The sequence below is a fragment of the Chionomys nivalis genome, chromosome 25 (genome assembly GCF_950005125.1).
Source record: "Chionomys nivalis chromosome 25, mChiNiv1.1, whole genome shotgun sequence".
NCBI classification, from domain to species: Eukaryota; Metazoa; Chordata; class Mammalia; order Rodentia; family Cricetidae; genus Chionomys; species Chionomys nivalis.
This window is the reverse complement of record NC_080110.1, coordinates 17,921,356-17,948,038: the sequence shown is the minus strand read 5'-3', so window position 1 is coordinate 17,948,038 and position 26,683 is coordinate 17,921,356.

Genomic DNA, 26,683 nt, shown 5'->3' with positions numbered 1-26,683 from the left:
TCTTAAAAGAAACAGATTAAGGCTGACCTAATTGCATGAAACTATTAAAGGCAGAGAATTTCTTTCTGTTCACTGGAGATGGGAAAGCTGGGGGCGGGGAGATTTGAGAGGGAGGACTTCAATATGAAGGAATTTCTGCTGCAGGTAAGTCCACTTGTCAAGGTCACAGTTCCTACAACAGCCACAAGTCGCCCAGTTCTTTAAACAGAAAATTGAAACCACAAAAAACTTGATAGGAGGTTTTGTTGTCGTTGTTTTGTTTGGGTTTTTTGCTTGTTTGTTTTTACAGAGAATCTAAATAAGAACCTAGCTTGGCTGACAACTCATTCCAGCACAGGAACCCTGATTCACACTTTACCACCAACTCACAAAAGATACAATCAGGGCCAAATCAAGCTCTGAGCTGCCTGGTCCATCAGATTCACCTTCCTGAAGTCACTCAATTGCATTTTGCACTAGAAAAGCCTGTATCACTACTCCATCCATTGCAGGGGAGCTCCTTGCTTGATATTACCTTTGATGTTATAATCTGCCTGTGACTAACTTCTCTTCTGTGTATAAATTGTTACAAATGCAAAAGAATCATAGATTCACTTATAAATATTTACAATGCACACACTCGGGTCAAAAAACATGGAGAAATAAAGCTGATTGCTAACCCAGAAGTTTTTTTTTTTTTTTTCTTACTAGCTGTCTGTCATTGTGCTGGAAGATTCTATACAAGTTGGAAGAGGAAAGACGTCGTCTACAACATTACCTAGATGCAAACACTGCAATCTAAAATAATACCTCATCACTGGAATAGTGGCTTGAACGTCATGGGTGTAACCAACGACTCTTGGGTTGGATTTAAAGCCTATTCCACAGGAGGGAATTCATGCCTTACATTGTAAACCAAGCACAAATCCCATAACTGAGGGGTAGTATTGCAGCACCTGCTACTTTCCTTTTGTTAAATGCTCATACTATAAAACTGCCTTCCATATATTTAACCTCATATACATAGGTACGTGCAGCGCTCAACCCTCATCACAAAAGCTTCTCTTTGCAGGCAGTGAACATCAAACTCACAGTTATTCAATGTGCAGAAAATAAGTGAATGTGGAGTGCATAGCCCTAAATGGAGCACACATATCTTCTCTCAGCCAAGGCTTAGGGAACATCTCAAAAGAGGTAATAGTGTTGGTGGAATGGCATATTTTAGATGCTCTTTCTATCTGGGTAGGTGAGTTTACTTGAAAATGCCACTATTCTTATGCAGAATTTTAGTGTTCATTTGAAACCCATATTGAAACCTAAGAGATCATCTTAGAGATCTCTCCTATGGAAACAAAACTTATAGTTTTATAAATTAAAAGTAAATATTCTGTATTGAGAAAGACAGGACAGGAGCAATTATCTGCTACCGTCTGTATCACAGAACTAATCTCCTGGTGCATCATGGCAGGTGCACACCTCTAGGAAGAAGACAAAATTCCATGGGGCTGAGCTGATAACTCAAGATGAGGTGCTTCTTAACCAAGAACATGAGCTTCACTTATATCCCCAGCACTCATAGAAATGTCCAGGGTGGTTGTCTGTTCCATTTGTCGGCCCCAGCACCAGAGGAGGACAAAGACAGGTAGATCCCAGGAGCCCAGTCGCCAACCAGTCCAGCTGAAGCAATGAGTTACAGATGTAGGCAGAGACTCTTCCACATAAAATAAGGCAGACAGCGGTGGAGGAAGACACTCACAGATGTAAGATGTCCTTCTTATGTCTCTCTCTTTAGATGATGAATAAAGCTGTTTCAGCCAGTGGCCAGGCAGAATGGAGCCAGAAGGGAAATCTAAACAAAAATACAGAGAGAAAGAAGCCAGAGTCAGGGAGACGCCATGTAGCCACTGAAAAAGTAACACAGCAGGGCATTACCAGTAAGCCACAGCCTTGTAGCGATACACAGATTAGCAGAAATGATTTAATTTATAAGTGAGAGCTCATCAGTAATATGCCTAAGCCATTGTAAGTTGCTATGGGGACCAGCAGGCAGAGAGAAATCAGTCCATTGGAGACTAGGTGAGACAGAGAAAAGTCTTCATTTAAAACTCACTGTCAAACTTTGGCCTTCACATGCACAAGCATGACTAGGCATACACACACACTTCTGAATGCATGCATGCAAACACCACACATATACATCCTCACACACAAAGAAAGACAAGCCCTCAGTTGGTTTTAGGACCCAAACTGGTTCCCTGGAAGGATTCTGTGTCACTGATTGGCTCTAAAATCTGTATTTCCTGTAGTAATTTCACAGCAAGGCAGTCTCTTCCTCTACTTCTGTGAGTTCACCTTTATGACCTTTTTCATCTTAGCCTCTGTTATTTTGAAAGATGTTTGCCACCCTTGTTTCATTGAGCATTTTGTCTTCTCTATAATCCCTCATGGATTAAGCCTCAAGTGTATTATAAAGCTACATTTCTCTGTTCTTAAGTCCTAACACTATCTCAATCTTTGCAATACTTTACAGTATACATGTATATATATACATACATATATATATATATATATATGAACATATAGTTCCCTTAGGTACACATACTATTCCTTTATTTCTGCTTTGCTAATGGTTGCTCAATTATGTGGAGCAGTCATGTCTGGCAGGAAGAACGCGTACCTAAACACTCAAACCACACAGATTTGATGTTTTCTACATAGCCTTGAGCAAATCCTAGTGGTTTTGAACATATATTTTGCTCTATAAATAATAATAGAGATTTCTGAAAGAGTAGAGATACAGCCCTATATTTTAATTTTCAAACTCACTGGAGTTTACAATATAATAACTCTAAATTCTCCCATCCACCACTCACATTATATTCAAGCCAATATATGAAATTCTAAATAATTTTCTTTTTACAATATTCTGACCAGGTATTTGAGACCTTGATACTTCCTGGTGATAAATTTTTGCTTACCAAAACTGAAAGGACTAGAAAATAGCATCTTCTATGAAAACAATTATATGCAAAGTGCTTGGGAACTAAAGGAGTTGTGTCCTCAAACTTGAAAATCAAATATCAAAGGTAAATCCCATCACTATATATTTAAGGCACTAGACTGGGGTGGCTTCTGCTATGCCTGTGATGAACTTCTAGAATCAGAATGGAATTTCAACTCTTAAGAAGAAATTTAAGCAAGAGGAGCCCCTATGGCTAGCCAGTAATCATTGTGACTTAAATCAGCATTTACAAGTGACAAAGCCTGGGTACTGCATCTGACTATGAAAATGTTGTATAGCAATAAGCAGTCACGATAATAAGTGATGCTCAGGTTATCAATAATGGATACTGGCTGCTATAAGGATTAGCACTTCTACAAACAGCCTGGAGGGAAATAAGCCACAATCCTTTTGCCTATCTTATTATAATGCAGCATTGTGGGACACTGGAAGCAGAGAAGGCAGGCCTTCATCAGATACTAAACCCAAATGCACATTTAACATGGACATTCAACTTCAAGAAATGAGAGAAATAATCTTTCTTTATACATAAATGACATAATCTTAAGTGCCTGGTTGTGGCAGCACAATGGAGCGTGACAAAGAATGGGTGATACAACTAAAATTCACTAAAATTGCGCAAATGATTTCTCTAAATAGAAGGCTTATGCTTAAAGCAGCACATTCTGATTTGCCTTTTTTTAAATAATTTTGAAGGGTTTAGCAACAAGTGTTTATCACTTTATCATAAAATAGAAACAATGAACACTGCCCTTCTGACAACTCCTCCAGTTCTCTCTCTAGTTGTCAAGGAACAATTGCTTGCCAAACACCAGGAAATTAACATCAATTATCACCAGCTGGCTAGCTGCTAGGAATAGTCACCGGACTATAATCTACCCAGCAGGAGATAGAAAACCTTGAAGGGATAAGGCTGATGATTAATCAAAGTTGAAATATGAACATCTAGGGATGACATCTATGAAGCTGACCAGCTGAGCACAGAATTACCAATCCTGCAGTCGCAGTGGGTGATTTCATCAGGATCAGAACTCTGCGCGAGCCTGTTCACAGCCCACCTTGGGGACCAGGAATTTATTTCACTTATTTGAGTCATCTCTGGAAATTTAACAAAAGTAAAATAGCTTCTTGGAACAAGTGACGGCAATGCTGTGTACTCGCTATTTTTCCACGCACTGGGCTCCATTGCACAAAAGGCCATGCTGGACAGTGTGAAAATGGGCTTTTCACTGATACAGAGACAGAATTTCATGTATTCCCTGAAACCAAGGCACACATTCAAGCCTCTCCGTGTTGACTGACATGTATGTTGACCACATGAAAGCATAGTAAAAATTTTCAAGTTTTAAGGCAATGTTATGAATAGTGCCCTGCTTTCCTGTTCAAATTCTGATCTAGTTTAAGCATTCATGAAGCTGAAGGCAGTCAGAAAACTAAAGTCAGGCAAAGCACCTTTCCTCTGCTATCCTTACTGACCTCCAATATGATCTTACTAATAATAGAGTCAATCATAGTTCGGATCCCAGAACAAGGACAGAAGCTTCCACTTTCAAACTGCTAGATGGAGAAAAACAAGACAAACTTGAACTGTCTTAGGGAAGAACTGTAGCACAATATCAACTCTCAAGGTGTGCTTCCTGAACCAGCAACCTCAGTATCACCAGAGAAATTGTGAAGACCAGAAGTTTACGTGCCTATCCTAGGAATACTGAACCAAATCTCTGAGAAGCGAAGTCACTAGAAAGGACTAGAAAATAGCATCTTCTATGAAAACCATTATACTCAAAGAACTTGGGAACTAAAGGGGATGTTTCCTCAAAATTGATATCAAACGTCAAAGGTGAATCCCATCACTATATATTTAAGGCAGTAGACTGGGGTGGCTTCTGCTATGCTTCTGATAGACTTCCAGAATCAGCATGGAATTTCAACTTTTAGAAGTAAATTTAAGCAAAAAGAGCCCCTATGGCTAGCCAGTAATCATTGTGACTTAAATCAGCATTTAGAAGTGACAAACCTTAATCCCAGCACTCGGGAGGCAGAGGCAGGCGGATCTCTGGGAGTTCGAGGCCAGCTTGGTCTACAAGAGCTAGTGCCAGGACAGGAACCAAAAAGCTATGGAGAAACCCTGTCTCGAAAAATCAAAAAAAAAAAAAAAAAAAGAAGAAGAAGTGACAAACCCTGGATGCTGCGTCTGACAATGAAAATGTATAGCAATAAGCAGTTCTGATAATAAGTGATACTCAGCTTATCAACAATAGATACTGGCTGCTATAAGGAATAACACTTCTACAAGTAGACTGGAAGGAAATAAAACAGCCTATATGTTTTAAGAGTGTCTCTAGTTAGCTAATGATGGTAGTTCTGATATTCTGTAGAAGCACATAAGATTATGCACAGTAATTATCCACAGTTATTCATTTTTTTTGTTTCCAAACAATTAGAAGAAAAAGGTTTAAAATTCTAAAACACAGAAATGCTAAATGTTTATAGGAATTGAAATGCTATTTATCCTGCTTATCCTGATGTGCTCAAACACGTGTGTGTGTGTGTGTATGTGTGTGTGTTATATTTTTATTTCCATGATAAAATTTTCATGGTGGATCCTATGAATATATCATGTTTCAAAAAGTTTAAATATATCATTTCTTGGGGACTTTGATCCATAATTCAGTTTTAAAATCACCTGAAACATAGAGGATGAGCAGGAAGCAAAACTCTATGTGTTCATTTTCTCTTTCGGAGTTGTGCAATGAGGTCATCCGCTGCACACTTGTGGAAAGTGAGCATGGGAGTATCAGAAATGAGCTAAGTGTTTGCTCCATTTAAACATCTCCCAGTTACCTACTAGCTCTCCTCATTCACTAAATTTTAACATCACGACTATGCTTAAATATGGCATCCTGGGGCTGGAGAGATGGCTCAGCATTTAAGAGCACTGGCTGTTGTTATCAGAGGACCCGGGTTCAATTCCCAAAACCCACATAATAGCTCATAGCTGTAACTCCAGTTCCAGTGTCCCTGACACTCACATACAGACAATACATGCAGGCAAAATATCAGTGCTCATAAATTTCTAAAAATATGGCTTCCTTGTATGCATTCTCTGATGGAAATTACAAAAGAACCATGTTGCTGTAGGTTTCTCTTTCATGAAGCAAGTTCATCCCTTGCCTGCTGTTCCTTGTAATCATTCATATCATCCTGAAATCACTGACGGACAGTATAGATTTTATTTCTTGGCGTTTCTAAAATAGTTTAAAATAACAACTAATTAAATTGGTTAAGGATTTTTTTTTTTTTGTAATTCTAACTGGCCCTTCCAAAATGAAAAGCTAGAGGCTAATTCTCAATGCTATCAATTATACAGGGTTATACGCGTGCATACTTGTTTTTTTTTTAAGACAAGTGAAGGAAAATCCTCATTTTTAACTCTATTGCTTTGTGAAATTTAACTTAGAAGATTTATCTGAAAGTATCCCATACAAACATTGAGATCAAGTTCAAAGAACATACTTGTGCAATGAAAGCAATGTTAGCTAATGAAATACTTAGCAGGAAGTTATTCCTTTTTCTTAACAAGAGAAATATACTACAGTAAAAAAATGATATCAAATGGTATAATCATCCATGTTATGATTGATACTATAAAATGTAGAATTGTTTACACAACTGTATAAAACAGCGCACAGTCCAAACCTAAAGCACAGAATCACCACAAACTAAACACGATGATTTTCTTCTTATGTCAAAACACATTGCTATGCAGGGCTGATCGTTTCCTATTCTGCTAGAAATTAATTCCAAAGGCAGGCTGTGTCCAAAGCCAACAGTGTGGTTTCACTTCTATTTCTCATATCAAATTATTTCTGCTCATCTTGTCCAATATAAACTATGGTTCTGCATATAAGACTAAATACAAAATAAAAGCCATCAAAGAATCCTAAAGTCTGAAATTATTTTTCCTTTGTACATTCTTAGCAAAAAATTAAAATGCAAAAACTAAATCTTGGTATAAATTAAAGACCTCAAAATCCAAGTAAACTAAAGCTTCAAATTAAACCTTCTTGTGCTTTTTTTTTTTTTTTTTTTTTTTTTAGAAAGCTTTAAAAGGTATGATTCTACCTGATTTATGCTAGGACCTTGAAAGGGTTCTTGTTGATTCCATTTTAAAGAGCTGAGAATTCTGCATAGGCTCACAATGAGAATCTGTGAAATACATGGTACAGTCACACTAAGACCTCAGCGTGAATTGATCTCATATGACCCACTTTCAAATTTCAGGATAAATAACAGGAAATTGCACAGCACAGCCAATAGATATCTGAAAGATCTACCAAAAAGAAAACACTTCTAGATAAGATTTCCTTTTAAGAGATTATTAAAGAAGCTTATTATTTATTGGAACTCAAAAAATCTGAATCATCATTTGTCTGTCCAAAATAAGAAAAATAATAACCTATGATTTGCACCCTGAACACAATAAAGCTAATAACAAGGGTAGAGAAAATATAGAGTTACTCATGATATTGATCCAAAACAAATCTCCAAATTTGGTATCTCTGATGGGGAACTGAAATAAAAGGTCCTTTTTAAAGTCTAAAACATGTTTATTCTAATGGGCATGTTCAAGATTGTGACAAGATGTTATCATTTATGAAGTTAACACTTAAGAACTACACAGTCAAGTCAAGAAAAATTATAAAACCAATTCACAACAAAGACCCCCAACTCTCATAATGTCTTCAAGAAAAATTTCAGTTTGAGGTTGAACAATATTCATGGATTCCTTGGGCTGCAACTAGCCCAGGGGCCATGGGTTGGACATGAATCACTCTACTACCTCTGGGGACAGAGAACAAAATGCAATTCCCTTTTCTCTCAAAATGAGTAGCCTCAATATTTTGGAAACTAAGATCCTCAAATTTTCAATTCTATCCAAGGCAGGCTCATAAACAAAGGAAATCAAAACCAGAAGAAATTATCAAGAATAACAAAAAGAAATCACAACACAGATTGGAACCTACTAAGATATCATTTTTGCTAGTTTGTCAAACACAGCTAAGTTTTAATTATCAGTCACCAGTCACAAAGTCACCTGTCAATTTTGTGGCTTCTGCCCTTCAATTTCTCCAGCAAGTTTTGTGGTTTAGGGATGTGGGAAAGTCTCAGCTGCCTGTTTCACATCAAATCCACTCAAGAATGGATCCACTCAGTACCACTGGGGTGGGAGGTTCCACTTCCAAATAACTTTCTTTAGTCACATGACTGGGATCTTGATGGGTTTTTTGTTTTGTTTTGTTTTGTTTCTCACTCTACATGGTGTTTTATCCTCTTAGGTCTTGTCAGTGAATGTGGCCTTCTGACTGCACAAAGTTTCAATGTAATTACCACATTCCTGCAGAGTCAGTGGGTTTTCAAGTAGGTTGCCAGATTCGGCCAACAAAAATAAAGGACCCATGTGTTCTGAATATCAGATAATCAAGGAGCTTTTAGTATCAATATCCTGAATACTAATTATTAGTACATTACTTATCAAATGCAAAATCTACACTCCCAAGTCCTTAGACAATCTTATTTGAAATTGAAATGATGTCCCAGACAAAAGAAGCAGTCTAGATTTAAGATATGGAAAGATGGGCAAGTGACAAATCCACACACATCTTTGTTTATAGATGTACTATTCAAAATATCCAGGTAATGAAGCCATCCTAGATGCATATCAATGTATTAATGAATAAAGGTGGGAATTACATATAAAGAATGGAATTTTGTGTATCTATAAAGTAAAATAAAACCAGTTCATTTCCAGAAAAAATGGTTGGAACTGGGAATCATTGCGTTAAATGGTTCAGCTCATGGTGGGCCGTCAGTCAAATCAGATATTACTTGGTTACTCCCACAAGCTCTCTGACGTTATTGCACAAGCATATTCTGCCAGTAGGATATCATTTTCAATTAAGGGTTTGTGACTGGGTTTGTGTTCACATTTCTCTTTTGGTAGCATGCAGAGTACTTCCTATACCAGAGACACTAGAATATGAGAGCTCTAAGTAGGCACCAGAGAGGCTCCTTGGCCAATGACTTATGTAAACATTGTCTTCAGCAAATAGCCTTGCCATCAGTTTGTGGCGGGCAACCTATATCGTCTTGGCAACAGCCCAGGACCGCTTTGACCAACCACTCAATCAGATGTAACTTGTTCTAGGTACCAGATGCTTCATTTGGTAAGAAGGGATAGCCAGTTGGGGCTCTGTCTTCCCAAATATTTGATGATTTCATTTAGGTCACCTTCATATATGAATATATTTTAGAAAGCATCTACTCTACTAGGTCTTTATACTACCACCGAAATGACCCTGGATTTTCTCTTTTCCTCCATTGTCCTTCTCTTCCATTTCTTTCCCCACTTTATCCTTCTGTTCCAGTACCCTTATGGACTGATGGTTCACATGGAACCCCTTTGACTAACAACTCAGTTAGATATAACCCCATCCATCCATAACTAACTAATTTCACTTTCCTAAAATGAAGCACCCCTCCCCTGCCAGTCCCTTACTCACTACTTATCCTCTGTGATTCTTCAGATTATAGCCTGGTTATCATTTGTATGAAAGCTAATATCCATGTATAAGTGAATCACACCATATCTGTATTTCTGAGTCTGGGATATCCCAGAGGGTTTAAGTCTTAGTCATTGTTATAGTGCTGTAAAGAGACACAAGGATGAACATAACTGTTGTGAAAGAAAACACTTAAAAGGGGGCTTGCCTGCAGTTTCAAAGGTCTAGTCCATTATCATCATGACAGTGAGGATAACGGCATGCAGTCAAGCTCCAGAGCAGAAGCCAAGAACTGCATCCTGAAGTGTAAGAAGAAAGAGACTCTGGGCTTCACATGGGATTTTGAAACCTCAAGGTCCACCCACAGTGATACACTTCTTCCACCAAGGCACATCTCTTAATCATTTCAAATAGTACCACTCCCTGGTGACTAAGCATTCAAATATAGGAGTCTATGGTGGGGGGGGTGGGGTGACATTATTTTTCAAACCACCATAGTATGTATTTTATATGTGTGTCATAGAACTTCCAAGGTGATTATGGGGGTGAGTAGAGATCTTAAAGGAAGCTGGAAACAGAAATTTTAAAGAATTCTCCAGGTTCAGCTTGTTGAGCTCTCAGAAGGAGCTGCAGTTGCAAGAGGAGAAGGCAAAAGCACATCTTGAACTGGCAACAAAATTTGTCATTGTCTATGTGCTGCTGGATTTTTTTGGCATAAAAATTTCAGTGTTATAAGGTCATTGTAGATTGTACCAAGGTACAGATGCATACACATACACACATGGAGGATGAAAAGAGATGCATACACATACATGCAATTAAAACAAAGTGAAATCTTTTTTTAAAGAAAAGGCTTGTAGAACAAAGTCATTAGTGATCTTCAGTGACCAACAGCTCTTTAAATTTTTTCAACCTGTCAGGTAGTGGTGGCATGTGCTTTTAATCCCAGCACTCGGGAGGCAGAGGCAGGCGGAGCTCTGTGAGTTTGAGACCAGCCTGGTTTACACGAGCTAGTTCTATGACAGACTCCAAAGCTACAGAGAAACTCTGCCTCAAAAAAGAAAAAATTCAACCCCTGAGATGGGTAGTTTGATGTCCACAGACAGTATCTGATGTATCCCTCATCATATGCACCTAGGAAACATGAGCATATTTCCCTGAGTTATTATTGTCATGATTTGATATCAAAATGTATCTTACAATACAATGATTCTTATTGGGTTTAGATTTCATACCACTGGCATACGTAAAATGAAATTCTATATGCTAATAAGACTAAAGCCCATGAGAAGATTTTTTTTTCCATTATATTCTCCTTAACTCCAATACATGATTCTTACATTGTGGAGGGAGTGTCAAGGTTTCCAAACTTAATGCATCTTGAAAAAGATTTATACTCAACCAAATTCCACAAGACAATAGTCATATTAAAGATTTTGCATTCAATATCTCAGCTTCTGATTTCCTCCATAGTGTACGCATGCAATAAGTACTAAATTATCCTGAATAGAGAAATCCTACCAGCTTATATTCAAAAGAGAAAATTATAATAAAATCTGGGGTTTGATTTCTTTGAAATTTAATAAAAGGGATATGAGCATATAATATAAGACAATAATTTTTGCATTTTTATGCTATTTGCCTTAACTTGCAATAGGGTATAATGTCTGTAAACATGAATTACTCTTAAATGATTGATTAAATATAAGGAATATATTTTAAAATGTAGGGCCTTTCATTGTTTACATATCTTAGTGTGGATATTTGATATTTTATAAAATCTTGATAGACTTTGTTAAAACAACATGTCTGGAAATAATTCAGAAGAGAAATAGACATGCAAATGAATTTTGAGTTTATCCAAATGTGACTCAAATGTTAATTTAAAACTGGGCTTTCTACTCAATTTCCCAGTCTTGTAGCAGCAAATGCTACTGGCCATATATAAGAAACTATCAAAAGTATGAGACAGAAAAAGGCTAAGTAAGCTTTGCTCCCCCAGGAAAAGCAACCATAACTAGTAATTCATGAATTCATTAGTTAAACTCAGTGGGCTGTGAGAACAGCTGCTAAACTCTGAAAGGGGCAGAGTTACCTCTGCTCTCGTAGTGTTTACTGATGACAGGAACTCCCCAGTTATCTCTTTTTTTTCACCCTCTCCCCACCAATGATCTATGAATTTCTATAAAGCAATTTGATACATTTAACCAACCACTTATTCTATTTCATGATGGGGATGATGTGCTTTATTCTGATGCTCTGTATCATAAATGGTGTCCAGGAGGAGGCTTCTTTTGCCAAAGGACCGGGTTTAAAAATATATATATATATATGCTTTCAAATGGTGAACTGGAAAAGGCTGTAGAAGCAAACCCAAGTCATCAAAGACAGCTTGAGATCAGCAGCTTCACAGATCTGCTCACTTCCAAGCAGTGACTTGAAGGTACAGTCGGCTTTCCTATTGCTAGTGTGGGTTTGAACATGTGGCTTTCTCCTCATGTTGCTAAGGTGAAGGAAAAGTACTACAGTGTTTGAATGTTTTGGTATGAAAAGGGCAAAATCAACTGCAAAATTTAGATGGTTCATCTCAAAATAGAGAAAAAGTATAGGAGGCATTGAAGAACAGAGGGAGACTTGCTGAGATGTTGGTAGCTTTGTCACCAAATATTTGTAATATCTTAGGAATTCCTTTAGCCTGTAAGACTAAATGCAAGTCACATTTTAGCAATATCGCCTTTGTCAGTAATGAGATAATATTATTTTTTCTCTTGTCTTGACCAATTGTTTTAGAATTGTTTCAAAATTTAGGCTTAATTTATACTGCCAACCTAACTAATACCATCACAGAGTGCTAAAAGGTTAATGAATAGGGAACTAAATTACATATATATATATATATATATATATCACAATGATAGATTACTACAAGCTAAACAAGACTTAACCAAATAATAGTAAGTATCCAATAAGACTTAACCCAGAATTAGGAAGGGCAATAAAATATCTTTTAAACAGAGTGTATTCGTATTTCTTAGCCTCTTTTTGTTCCCATACGTGTAATTCACAAATTATTTTGTAAGCCTATTCATTTTAGTTGGATAGCAACTAGGGAGAAGTAGAAACGTCAGTAAAATAATCCAGACATTGTCAGAGTCTTGAAACGTAGGCCTTCAAATGCAAATTACTTCACTTCTACATGGTACAAAACCATTATTTCCACAAGGGCTCGGTGGGATTGTGTTTAATAAGTGACAGACCCACGCAAATTTATACAAGTTCCACTGCAAATTTCAACTTAAAGAGATCTTAAATAAAATCCAACATGTCCTATTTGCTAAGAGTACTCAGAGACAGTCTATCTGATTCATACATGTTATTTATTTTCCCTAACACTATAGCAAAATAAATAAGAAAGTAAAGGTTTGTTTTGTCTTATGGTATTATAGGACATAGTTCATGACGGCAGGGAAAAAAAATGATTTCAGGATCATGAGGAAGCTGCTCAATCAGGAAGGAAACAAAAAATAAAGTTCTGCACGAAGCTTGCATTTTCTTTTTTTATCCAGTGCAAGACTGATTAAAGGAAGGTTACTCCAACATTCATGTTGCATCTTCCTCCTTGGTTAGCCTAATCTCGTGCTCAGAGGTTGGGTTCCATGGCTATTATAAATACCACCACATTGACAATCAAGATTGCCCATTATAGCACTTCAGTTCTTCCTTTCAATATACTGTCTTTTCCTGGAACTTAACAAATAAAAGCAAGTTTTTCAGTTACTCTAAATATTTATCTTACATTAATAGCCATGGTAGTGATCCCAACAGAAGAATTTCTATGGAACATTGTAAACAAGGTTCTTCTCTGAACAGTGTCATCTCCTTACTCCATGTGGCTCCTTCAAGTCAGCAAGTACGGCAAGTGCTTACCCACAAGTCTAAGTCAGGGGTATTCCAAACTTAGTGTTCATTTATCTCTACAAACATTAGCCTGCTCTTTGTGGTGAAACATACCAATGGTTTGTCTGCAGACAACTTCCTTTTTAAACTAGAAATTATAAATTACTAACTCAACTTCAATGTGTACACATCATACACAATGAATCTCTTTATTAAATAAATGGTCATTATATAATTTCCTTCATAATATGGAGCAAGAAACAAGATAAAGTTTTTGATAGGAGCAGAGAAGTGTATGGTACCCACAAGAGTGTGAGTGCATACATGTGTGTGTGTATACAAGCACACACACATATGTATGCATAGCGAGTGTGTATTTGTAGGAGGGGTCACACACATGTGTGCCCATGAGGAAGCCAGGAGATGTCCAGTGCTCTGCTTTATCATTCTCTAACTTCTTCCCTTGAAACAAGGAGTTGTACTGAACCGGGGCCTCACTTATTTTCAGCAAGGCTGGCAACCATCAAGTACCAGTGTACCTTCTGCCCAAAATAATCCCCCACAGTGCTGCTGTTCCAGATGTGTACTGCCATGTCCAGCTTTTCATGTGGGTAGTAGGTATTTGAGCTCAGTCTTCATGAATGTGTAATCTGTGTCTTTAGCCTTGGAGCCATCTCCTCAGTCCCCATAGGAGGGTTTTTACATAGTTGTTCGTCCTATAAATGTAATAACTTTTATTAAGGTTAATTATATTCAATATGTGCTATTTCACAGAAATTAATTAATATTAAATGTTTTAGAATTTGTCTCTTATTTCAGTACTGTGCCTGAATTAGTATACCTTCAAATGTTTTTATCGTAAGACTATTATTAAATATTGTCTTCATTAGCACTACCCCACATATCAGTAAATGACAAAAGACAAAAATTCAAACATCTAAATAAAATAAAGCACAAAGATGAATGAAAACATGAAAATCAGAAAAGAAAATATAATGGATCACTAGGGGGTCCAGAAGATTTTCTTTTTTGGAATAATAGTGTGCTACTGATCTCTAAGGAAACAGAACCAATAAGATATATGAAAATGTATATAAGCACATGCACATGCAAAATAGGAGTTGGCTTATATAATTACAGAGGCCAAGAAATCTGAAACCATCTACTGCCTCCAAGATGGGGGAGCAAGAAACACTATTGTACTCTAATTCGTCTGAAAACATAAAGCTGCGTAAGAGTGAGATGGGAGTCAGGAGAACAAATGATTTTCTTAACCTCTAAGAATAAAGTCCAAATCTGAAGACGCAAAAGTCAGAAGCACTAAAATCCAAGAACACAACAAAATGCTTGTCCCAACTAAGACAGAAAGAACTGACCCTTCCTGAAACACTGTCTTTTATTTGGTTCCTCAACAGTTTGGGTAATGCCTGCCCATATTGGAGGCAATCTTTTCTATTCAATATGTGACTTTAAATGCTAATCTACCAATAAAAACACTTGCAGATGTACACCAAAATAATGTTTACCAGATGTTTATGCATCACCTCATCTATTCAAGTTCATATATAAAATTGGTCATCACATCTGAATTGAACTCTCAATTTCACTCCCCTCTCTCTCTCTTTCTATCCCTCTCTGTGTCTTGCTCTCTCAAAATACATAATTGTATACAATGATACCATGTTAACTTTATCAAATCCACTCACTGCTCTGCCCCTCAAACTCCCTCCAAATCCCTTTGTACATCTGTCCCCCTCCCCCATTTAAAAAAATCAACTCTGGGATTCCCTGACCATTAATTCCTAGGGAGATAACCCAGGCCTGACACTGAGATTTTTATTTAATAGCCTATATCTTCTGGGAGCAACAATGACCACCCATGGGAGACTCTCTGCTCACATTCCTTTATGTTGTGGTTGTTAGCTGTATGTTTAATTAGCCTACAAATTAATGAGGTCTTAAAGAAAACCCATATGTTTATTTCCCATTACCTGGTATGCATTTCTGTTAGCACCAAGTCCAAAGTAGTTTCTACCTCCTGCTCATTTGATCCAATCAGCATAGTAACAATATAGTAACCAATGTGATATTTTGTTGGAGAGAAAGATGGTCAAGATTCCTTCAAGTTGAATTATGGCACAGTGCTGGAGAGGTAATATATCCTTGATGTAAAACTGTAAAGGGACATTGCTGGCATTGACAACTGAAAGCAAATTGCTTCTGGTGGACCTTATAGAAAAAGTACTTAGAAAAATGCATTTGTGTCCCAGGAGATGTGTTAATCTTGCTCTAGTAAAGACATCGCATCTGGTACAGCAGCTGCAATTGGTGTCACTACTTGATTGAGTTTTAAATAGTCAACTGTCGTTCTCCATGATCCACCTGTCTTCTGCATTGTCAGAAAGAAGATTAAAGAGAGATGTGGTGGGAACCATCCCTGTATCTTTCAAGGCCTTGAGGGTGACACTAATTTCTGCAATTCCTCCAGCGATGAGACAGTGTTTTGGAATCACTGTTTCCCCTGGCAAGGGCTCACCTGAAGACTTCCATTCAGCCTTACCACCCGTAAGAACTCTCACTTCACAGATCAGGGGACCAACGTGAGAATTCTTTTAACACTTAAATATGTCTATCCTAATTGTACATTCTGGAACTAGAGAAATAATTACAGGATGAGTTTTGAGAACCATGACACCTGTTGAGCCTCATGAGGCCTGGGAGTGAGGCCCAGTGTAATTTCTTGAGCCTAACTTGAGTTGGTGTGAGGCCTAATGTAACTTCCTGAGACTAGCTAGCAATTGGAGATCTGTCTCTGGCTACCTGACCAAGGCTCATCTCTGCCCAGCCATTGTGGCAGAATATTATTGGCCCTTGTTCCTTGCTCCACCTTGGCCCATCTCAGGATTATCCACCCCTATTACAACCCTATATAAGTCCCTGCTTGATACCAGTAAATGATTCCTGCTTTGACAGACTCCTGACTCAGTGGGTGTGTTTCTCCCTGTTCCCAGAAGGGAGGGCTGAGTTGCAACACTCACCATCCCAGTCAGTCCCAGGGAGAGTCCAGCGGGTCTGGCTCCAAACCCACTCTTTCTGCCAGAGAACCCAGCAGCACCTACTGTGAGTTGGACTTCAGCCGAAACCCCATTGATCACCTGTCCTCCATAAACCCCCTACTTTAATTGGAGAACCACGGTATTCCTTGGAGCTTCCAAGAATCAGTGACAGTTCAGAACCAGTACCCAGTAGACCCCAGGAAGTCGAATTGTTTCCTTTCCCCCAGTGTTCAGTTACCCTTGTAAAAGGCCATAAGTCTCTCTGGGAAGAGACTAGAGTTTACCTAGTAGCAAAGCTCTTAGGCATAAAGATCTTTCCTCAGGGGTCCTCCCTTCATTCAAAGGGTTCTGGGTCTGCAAACTGATGCAAGTCTGGAAATTCATTCGTGGTCCAAGATTCCCTTTTGTCATAACCTAATGGAGCCTTTCTTTCATTTGTTAGAGAATTTTACCATCTATACAGATCAAACAAAATGCAGTAAGCCTCTTACCTATTCCACGCCTGCAAACAACATGATGGATTAGCCAAAAGTTCCTACAAGTCATGCCCCCAGAAGAACAGCTTTGCCTGTGTTGTTTATTATGGATGAGGCCACTATAGACATTGCTTTTCCTATACAGGGAAATGGTTATCAGGCGTACCCATACTGGACCTAGCAATTGCTATAAAACAGACTTCCTCTCTAAGTGGTTTGTTGTCTTTCCTGGCTTTTCTTATGACAATGTCTCTGCCATCTGTATCTATAACTGTAACTCCTGGGTCAGGGAGTGCACCAAGTACCACGAGCGACCATTTCCCTCAGAACTAATGACTTTCTGCCCTCCCTCTTTTAAAATTAGGTTGTTTCCAGGTTAGGACTATTACAAATAATGCTGCTATGAACATAGTTGAACAAATGCTTTTGTAGTATTATTGGGCATCTCTTGGGTATATTCCCAAGAGTGGTATTGCTGGATCCAGAGGTAGGTTGATTCCCAATTTCCTGAGAAACCACCACACAAATTTCCAAAGTGGTTGCACAAGTTTGCATTCCCACCAGCAATGGATGAGTGTTCCCCTTACTCCACATCCTCTCCAGCATAAGCTATCATTGGTGTTTTTGATTTTAGCCATTCTGACAGGTGTAAGATGGTATCTCAAATTTGTTTTGATTTGCATTTCCCTGATCGCTAAGGAAGCTGAACATGACCTTAAGTGTCTTTTGGCCATTTGAACTTCTTCTGTTGAGAATTCTCTGTTCAGTTCAGTATTTCATTTTTTTATTTGGGTTAATTAGAATTTTAAAGTCTAGTTTCTTGAATTCTTTATATATTTTGGAGATCAAACCTTTGTCTGATGCGGGGTTGGTGAAGATCTCCCATTCAGTAGGATGCCTTTTTGTTTTAATGACAATGTCCTTTGCTTTACAGAAGCTTCTCAGTTTCAGGCGGTCCCATTTTTTTCCATGTTGCTCTTATTGTCTGTGCTACTGGAGTTATATGTTGGAAGTGGTGTCTTGTGCCCATGTCTCTTCTTGATCCCAAAAGATAAGGCATAAGGGGTTACATTTCTTTTAAATGACCTTAAAAAGCAACTGCTTTGTTTGATCCTAAACTCACATCCTAAGTAACAATATGATTTCTAATTTCTATGGCTTTTATTTTTCATATATTTTGGAAATAGATTTTTATCATACTATATATTCTGATTAATGTGTCCCCTCCCCCAAATACTCCCAGATCCTTTCCACTTTCTCACTCACCAAAATGTTTATGTTTCTTTCTCTCTCCTTAAAATACAAAAGGCATCTAAAATAATAATAATGAGGTAAATAAAATAAAAATAAGCTATAATAGGACTAACCAAGCAAAAACAGAAGAAAGAGTTAAAGAAAAAGTATGAGAAACATATACAGATGCTGAAACACACACATTCACATACACGGAATATCCATAAAAAACAAAATTGGAAACCATGCTATCTAAGCAAAATTCTTTAAGTTCAAGAAAAACAAAAACCTCCAAAAATGCCACTGAGTTTGTTTTGTTTGGAATCTACTGCTGGGCATGATGCCTGCCCTTAAGTATGGTTTGACTTCCTAGTGAGACCATGTTGGCAAAAACTACTTTTTCTTTGCAAGTGGTTATCAGTTGGATATAACTTGTAGGTTTTTATGTTCTTTCACCACACTCTTTTCATTTCCTTCTTCCATAACACTTACCAAGCAGGGGGTGAATATCTGTTTTTGAGATTACAATTGAAGCTGCCAGTATCTGCATGTGTTTTTTTATGGGCAAAAAGTGACAGTGGATAAAACATCAATTCGTCACCAATGCACTGTTACATGCAATCATTTTTGCAATCAAAGCAAAGGGAGAAGGAGAGATATAAGAAAGAAGCCTCTAGCCGGGCGGTGGTGGCGCACGCCTTTAATCCCAGCACTTGGGAGGCAGAGGCAGGCAGATCTCTGTGAGTTCGAGACCATCCTGGTCTACAAGAGCTAGTTCCAGGACAGGCTCCAAGACCACAGAGAAACCCTGTCTCGAAAAAGCAAAAAAAAAAAAAAAGAAAGAAAGAAAGAAGCCTCCACACTGTGTGCCTGTGTGTCGTCAGGTCTTGCATCAACACTGCATTTTAATAGATTGTTTCATGCAATTATTCTACTTACATTAAATGCCCTTAAAGATGAACAGAAAGAAAAACATGTAGGTTTCAGTATGGAAGCATGTATTTCCATATGAAGTATTTTATATATTATAGTATATATCATATATAAACATGGACATTGGCATATAGATGTATGTGTTCATGAAAACTGTAAAATTGGTGATTAAATCTTTAAAAGCTATAATTTGAGAGTTGACCTTTAAAGTCTGTTTTACTAATCTACCACCAGCCTTCTTCACTGTTTTACCAAGGAATGTCTTAGAGCTGTTATAAGTAACTGGCTTCCTTCTCAACACAAATACAGTGCTGAATATTAACTCAATGGAAAATATTATCTTTCAAAATTCCACAGCTTCCATTTTTAACATGGAAGAAGATTCCTTCTGAATGGTGTTATACTGAGAACAAATTTCTTGGCATTTCATTTTTTATTTTTACTCAAAGACCATATGCTTAAGATTCTGAGTTCTTTTTTATCTCATGTCTAAAGAAATTGTATTCATTATTTGAAAGAATCCTCTGTAATGACTTTCTTTACTTCCAATACACACACACACACACACACACATCTCATCTACACACTATTATAAGATAACTTACAATGGCAAAATGTATTTAACATAGAAGTATAAGGAAAATCTAATATTGTAATACAACGTGTCATATACGAAATTTTCAAAAACGGTAATAACATAAATCTCAAGTGCTTATGGTAACAGTGGAGAAACTGTTTATTCAACTAATGCTGGGCACACTTTATGCATCTCACTGACCTGAGGTTCTTTTTAACTTTGTATTGATTCTTTATGGATTCCTCATTATGAAGCACAATGCCACTCATGTCCCTGTCACTTTGTATCTGCTTTCTGCCCTTGCAACACCCACTAACTAGAAAGGAGAAAAATCTCATCAGGAAAGCTGTAATGGGTCACAGTTAGTCATACAATATACCCTTCAGTCGCTACATCTTGCAAATGTTCCTTGCGGTGAGTCATTGGTCTCTTCGGAGGCCTCTGTCTTCTGCTACACTGTCAACAAAGGCAAAGGCCTTTCACTGGGACTCCTCCTGTTGCTGCTCTGGGTTGTGGAGATCCTTCACCTTGGGTCTACAGGACCAACCCCTCAGATGTTCCAGTAGTGCAGAGATGGAGTGGATGTTACGGTAGGGCCAACTCATAGTCCTGCATTTGGGCCTTGGTGGTAGCTGAGTTGGTCAATTCACCAGCTGTCCCACATTCTCACCATCAGGATGAATTCTCTGATACCGCTGCCAGGCTATTACACCCAGTGTGTGGCAAGGCCAGTTCTCTTGTACTCATACCTTCATATCATAGATCATATTGCTGTGTTCTGCTGTTTTATTTTTCCATTTTTTTTCTCCTAATTTGGGTTTTGTTACTGGAATTAACTAAAATTACAAGCAGCTGGGGATACCTGGATCATTTGAAATGGGAAGATTCACCTTAAATCCAGATCATTTGAAGTCAGAAGACTCACTGTAAATATGGGTCGTTCCTACTTGAAGTAACCTATATAAAGGACAAAGAGGAAAAAGGCTTTTGTTTTTGTCCGTCTGCCCTCATTATCACAGACAAATTCATATATCCTGCTGCTGAGGTATTCCTCCCTGGATGTAACAGCCTACTTCTTCAGGAAACAGGAGACAGTCACTGCTGAACCATCATCTGGAAAACACTCTCATAAATTCCCCCTTTTACATATTTAGACTAATTCTAAAGAGAAATCCTGATGAACACAAGAGGACATTGCTATTACTTTAAGAAATAAAGACAATTCAGGTAAATCTGCAGTTTCTGTCAGCTTCTTTGTCATTCTTTGTCCAGTGCAGCTATGGAGTGTCTCCGATGTGTGTGGGTAGGTTCAGAATTCGACATTTGCTCTCTGTAAAGCCACTAAAGCTCCATTAATCATCCCTACTTCCCCATGTGTAGTATATCCTCAAAAATTGTTAAGTGGATGGATATGTGAGTGACTAAAAAATAGATACATTAGTACTATTAATAATAACTATAATTTGTAAGTACTTGGATTGGCATATAGATAATATGAAAGCCTCTTTAACTACGAATCACAAACACACAGCTCACTAAGACACCTTCCTTATGATAAGACATAAGTGATACTCACTGTCATACATATAAAATGTGCATATTAATAAACTACAGAGTTATAAATAATCTTACAGGTACAAATACAACAAAATTTAACGTGACATATGTTTATCTCTGAGTAGGAAATGATTGAAGTTATACTTTGAATTGTAACTCAGGGTTACTAATATTAGCACCTTATAAGTCATTGTCTTTTAATTTTAGTAATAAAATATAAGAACCACAGCAAGTGTCTGTGTTATCATGCAAGAGTAGAAGTAGAAATTAATCAAGCTAATAAAGCCATCAATCTTCTATAATACACTGTTCTGAGATAAGTTAGGGTTTCCTATATGGTGCTGCTTGTGACCTTTGTATATTGTAAACGTGATGAAATGTAAATCGCGCATAACCTTGATCATGTCTCAGGTCTACAACACATTGAAGCTAATGCTTTGAAATGTTCTCACATTGCTTCCTCATTGTGCTGGCTCCAAAATTAAGACAGCTGTCACATTTGTCATTAAAATTAAGTATGGCTGACAGTTCCATGCAGTTATAGACGGAGCCCCATCATAGCATATTTGACAAACTATTAGATGATCCTCTGGCTGCCTAAAATATATGTAAATGTAATTGAATCACTTCATTTCCCCGGGTCTCAAATTTCTTAAATAAATGTAGACTCTAGATTAGCAGCTCCCAAAGGCCCACAGATAGGCCTCTTACTGGCATGCTGTAAAAACACTCAACTGGAAATTTGATTAAAGACTGAGACTCTAAGATGAACCCCAGGCATAGAGTCAGAGCCTCAAAGCCTGTGGTTTAAGGGGTCCTCTGGTTTATCAAGTTCCAAAATCAAGAGAGGAATCTCTGGCATGGACAGGATGTAGACCTCTCAGAGGTCTAACTCTGGGATATTCTGGACCTAAGCCTTTGATGGAGACTATTATGTCCAAATCAAAATTTTACATTTTCTGCAAGACAAGAACCTTAGTCTTTCTCTACATGTGTTGTGACTAAGTTCAATTATGTTAAAAAATATTGAGGTCATGAGAGCAATGAGTTTAAAAGAAGACTAAATCTGGTGTGTTCTCTCTCTCCCCTTCTTGTCCCTTCTCCGTTTTCCCCTCTTAAATACTAATACTGACGGTCATGATTAATACACACTTGGATTGATAATCATTCCAAAGCCCAAGCCAGTTTCCTCACTCACCTCTCTTCCACCTTCCTCCCTCCCACCACAAATAATTAGTAGCATGAAGACAACATTCTAGTTACTTAATGAGATCTCTCAATAAATATTGTTGACGATACAATTAGCCTGCAGGAAAATTCCATGTGGAGTGCACACATAATTTACCCTGAGTATAAAGCCTGTTGTTTCATAACATATGGACCTGCCAATAAATTGAAAGCAGTCGGAAGACTCGGAGCTTCTAAATTTCTAGTGACTTCTAGTGGGAAGATCTACTCTTAAACTATAAACTATCTTTGGACCTTTCACTGCAGTTAAATTGAAATCAAGATGGGATCTAAAGGAAAGATGGGATCCAGTCCTAGGTATATCCCCTGCTTATTGGACATTAGGTCATGGTGAATAATCTCCTTCTCTAAGACTCCCATTAGTAAGATGATGTAGCTGCACACCATCCCTGAATTCTGTGGTCCTTAAATGGCAGTGATACATCCTAAATTTTTATAGTAACACCTCTCACAGAAGAAGGACTCTCAGTACCTGTTTTATACTCTAGTCACTAATTTTAATGAAGATAAAATAAAGTTGTACATGAAAATCCCTTTAAACTGTATAATTCGTGATTTCATTTAGTTATAAAATTATTTTTATTCATTTTTTTACTGTAAAAGTATGAAAGACTGTATGTATAATTTCAAGCAATTATCTTGATTTGTTCTATTAGACATAAGATGATGTGGAAGTCTTCATCATTCTTGGCTGTCTTGCACCAAAATAGTCTTCTTATTTTGGAAAACTGTAAAGTAGAAGAAGACAGGCAACATAACTGAGATGCTTCCGCCGCCTAGGCCTGCCTGCCGGTGCCTCCGCCACCCGGAACTGTCTGTGCGCCGGTGCTTCAGAGACAGAGACCAACATTGGAGCACTGGACTGAAGTCTCACGATCCAAAGGAGGAGCAGAAGGAGAGTGAGCACGAGCAAGGAACTCAGGACTGCGAGGGGTGCACCCACACACTGAGGCAATGGGGATGATCTATCGGGAACTCACCAAGGCCAGCTGGCCGGGGACTGAAAAAGCATGGGACAAAACCGGTCTCGCTGAACATAATGGACAATGAGGACTACTGAGAACTGAAGAACAATGGCAATGGGTTCTTGATCCTATTGCATGTAATGGCTTTGTGGGAGCCCAGGTAGTTTGGATGCTCACCTTAATAGACCTGGATGGAGGTGGGTGGTCCTTGGACCTCCCACAGGGCAGAGAAACCTGCTTGCTCTTTGGGCTGAGGAGGAAGGAAGACTTGATTGGGGGAGGGGGAGGGAATGGGAGGTGGTGGCGGGGAAGAGGCAGAAATCTTTAATAATTAAATTAATTAATTAATAAAAAAAAAGAAAAAAAAACATAACTGAGATGGTGAAAATGCTGAGTGGTGGCAGGTAGAGATGTCTTGGGACATGCAAAGTTTACACTCCTGTCTGCTTCTGGCCTAGAGAGTTAGGAATGGCCTATTTTTAACATCCTGAACCTATATTCATCACTGGGCACCCAAACTATGCCCACGTGTTGTCTTTGTTAGAATTACTATTTCTGTGATGAAACACCATGGCCAAAGTTAATTTGGGAAGGAAAGGTTTATTTCATTCACAGTTCCATATAACAGTTCATCATTAAAAGCAGTAAAGGCAGGAACTCAAACAGGGAGGGAGGCGCTGATGCAGAGACCTTAAAGGAGTGCTTAATGCTTACTGGCGGCTGATATACCCATTCTTAAACATATAGTCATTCAATTTAAACAGGACCATTGGTTGAAGCTGTTGTCATTTTTTTCCAATCTGCATTTCTGGCTTCTATATCAAAAATCAGGTATCCATAAGTGTGTGGATTGAAGTATTTAATTTGATTCCTTGATCAACATGTCTGTTTTTATGACAATAACATGCTATTTTTATTCCTCTGGTTTTGAACTACAATTTTAGTTTGAGAATGGTGATACCCCCCAACAGTTCTTATTCAGACGTATTTTATGTTTTAGGTTGTGTGTGTGTGTGTGTGTGTGTGTTTCCTTACAAAACTGAAGATGGTTCTTTCAAGGTCTGTGAATAATTGTATTGAAACTTTGATGGGGATTACATTGAATCTGTACATTGTTTTTGATAACTTTTATTGTGTGAATTCTGCCAATCCATGAGCATGGGCGATATTTCCATCTTTTGATAGTTTCTTTAATTTTTTTCAAAGTGTTTGGGTTTTTATCATAAAAATCTTTCAATTGCCTGGTTCAGATACCCTGAGATATTTGATTCTGGTCAGAGAATGGATTGAAATCATGAGGTTCTCTAATGGGAAATTAATGAAATGTCAACATTTACATCCTTCTAACTATTTACAGAGCTAGACGTGTCTCACTGTACTCAAGCAGCTTGGGGAGATTTTCCATAAAATATTCATTCTGCCTCTTTTATGTGCTATAATTCGCTCCCTTTATTCTGGTTACAAAGAATTCTATATAACAGAATGAAGTAAACTGTGTGTAAGCTACAGGGGAAACAAAAGGAACACTTTAATTTGGCTCTGGCTACATTGTATCCTGGAAAAATAGGGCAAAGAATAACATACTCCTTGTATTTGCAGACAACACATAATTATGTTGAACTTTGACATTATTTATATTACCTCAATTTCCTAAATTAAATTCCATCAAACAAAACCAAGAACATATTATCACAGAACAGGTCATAATTTTCAACATAATTTACTTTCCCAAATAAATACAAAGGTATCACTAATTTTTTTTTACTTTTTTTTATTAATTAATTAATTTAATTATTAAAGATTTCTGCCTCTTCCCCGCCACCACCTCCCATTCCCTCCCCCTCCCCCAATCAAGTCTTCCTTCCTCCTCAGCCCAAAGAGCAAGCAGGTTTCTCTGCCCTGTGGGAGGTCCAAGGACCACCCACCTCCATCCAGGTCTATTAAGGTGAGCATCCAAACTACCTGGGCTCCCACAAAGCCATTACGTGCAATAGGATCAAGAACCCATTGCCATTGTTCTTCAGTTCTCATTTTTTACAACAATATAGAATGGATTACAAATTCTTCATTTCCTTCTTTTGGACACATAACCGTGCTCTATCTCCCAGATTCTCTCATGTTTAGATTTTAATGTGTTCGCATTTTAAGAGTCCTATGAATAGAATGTGGGCAGAGGTAACATCCCACAAACTAGAAGATTAATACCTAAGATATTTTCCAGCTCAAGGGCCACACACACACAGATGAATCTGTAGATGTAATGAAACAAGACCCTCAACTCTTGAGGTACATGCTTTCTAACTAAGCATGAAGAATGTCACATGAGCAAGCATACTAACTGTGGTCTGACATTTAAATGAGACACGCAAGTTTAGTGTGTAAGACACAGTTATCATGGTTTTCTTGCTATGACAGTAGATAATTATCTAATTAAATTATCACCCTACCTATAGCCATGGAGACATTTTGGTTCTAAAGAAAGACAAATATGAGAACACTTATTTATTCTTTCAAAGTTCATTTGATATGAATTTGAGAGACAGAATGCTTTTCTGTCATCATCTCTCTTAACATCATCCCTAACTCTTCTTCTAGTACCCACTTGTTTAACTAGTTGCCCAAGCACTAGCTCACAATTCATAATGAATCACCCCCTTCTTTAAGAAACATTTCTGAGCATCTGCTCTGGAAGTGAGCGGGGTAACTGGCTGACTCTTTTACCAACATTAAGTCATGTGTTTCTTTCTCAAATTAAAACGGCCTTTTGAAGTATTTCCCAGGGTTCACATGCTGAATGAAAGTTTTAACTTCATGATATAGCCAGCTATCTTTTTTGATATGCTGAAATCAGTATGCTGGTTTAAATTGTAAAAATATGATAATCATCACCGTCCTTGGGAAACTTATTATGTAGTGGGAGCCACAGACACAGCTGTTTAAGTAATTATTTCTCCATTAGAGTTATGTAAAATTTCTTATAAAATTACAGACGTGCAAGCAATTAATTTCCCTGGAGCACTCTGTTAAATGTATGTAAGAAAATGAATCCTGAGGAAGGAAGTATGGTGTATAGACAAGAAATTGCGTGTACAATGACAAACAGCCACCTGAATCAGAAGTGCTCAAGGACAACTCAAACAAGTCAGTTAGAAAAGAGAAATAAAAGCAGAGGAACAA